At 46.9% G+C, this 1,079-nt stretch overlaps 1 protein-coding gene across 1 annotated transcript in view; it reads right to left on the reverse strand.

The window, feature by feature from the left end:
- SLC35A2 (solute carrier family 35 (UDP-galactose transporter), member A2) overlaps nucleotides 1–1,079 on the reverse strand; it is a 9,345-nt gene that overhangs the window by 2,462 nt on the left and 5,804 nt on the right. The window lies entirely within an intron of this gene.

Genomic DNA, 1,079 nt, shown 5'->3' on the forward strand with positions numbered 1-1,079 from the left:
TACGTCACCTGTGAGTGGCATGTGGAAGACACTGAGAGCTGCCGCTGACCCCCGACATGTGCACATGGGGGACAGCACCCGCTGTGGGCCCCCAGGCACAATGCGGGGACAGGGTAGATGACAATAAAAATAGCAAACATTTCCAGCTGCTGCCCATTGGCAGATGTGGCTAAATTGCTCTGAGGTTCCTCCCAGAAGGTACACGGAAGGTTGACTGTGCAAGAAGTCCCCGGCCACGCCCAAGCCCACATCCCAACCCCATTTCCTGGCTGTGTGATGAGGGAGAAAGCTCTTGCCCTATCCGAGACCTGACATCTGCTGTCAAATATGGCTGGTGTATGTCAAACACCTCACACAGAAAGTAATGAAAGAATGGTAGACATCATGATGAGGGAGGTCTTGATCAATACCTGTTGATACAAATGAGTCTGCCATACAATATTAGCAAATTATGTGCTGGGTGTGGGTGTAAGCACTTCATGTGAATTCATTCATTTAATCCTCATGTATGAAGTGCGTACTATTGTAATGTCTAATTTAAAGATGAGAAAAGTACTCTAGCTGGTTTGGCTCAGGGTTTGATTCCTGGTCAGAGCATATGCCTGGGTTGCAGGCTCGATCACCAGTGTGGAGCGTGCAGGAGGCAGCCAATCAATGATTCTCATCATTGATGTTTCTATCTCTCTCTCTCCTTCTCCCTTCCTCTCTGAGATCAATAAAAATATATTTAAAAAATAAATAAAATAAAGATGGGAAAACTAAGGATCAGGGATTTTAAGTGACTCACCCAACACCACACATCACACAGCTAGAAAATCGAGCCGGGATTTGAACCTGGACAGCCTGGCCCCCGAATCCAGGCTCTTTAACAATTTCATAAGACTGCCTGAAAAGAGCCTGAAGCTTATCTATCACCAACCAAGGGTATCATATCTTTCAAACATCCCAGCATCCCAGTGAGTAGCTATTACCATTTCCATTCCCATTTCTCACGGATGAGGAAACAGAGGTCAAGGGAGTTGCCTGGATATTCCAAAGGTGATAAGACCTCCCTCTCTCTGCAGCCCCACCTCCACCCC

Source organism: Myotis davidii, unplaced genomic scaffold (assembly GCF_000327345.1).
Source record: "Myotis davidii unplaced genomic scaffold, ASM32734v1 scaffold855, whole genome shotgun sequence".
NCBI lineage: Eukaryota > Metazoa > Chordata > Mammalia > Chiroptera > Vespertilionidae > Myotis > Myotis davidii.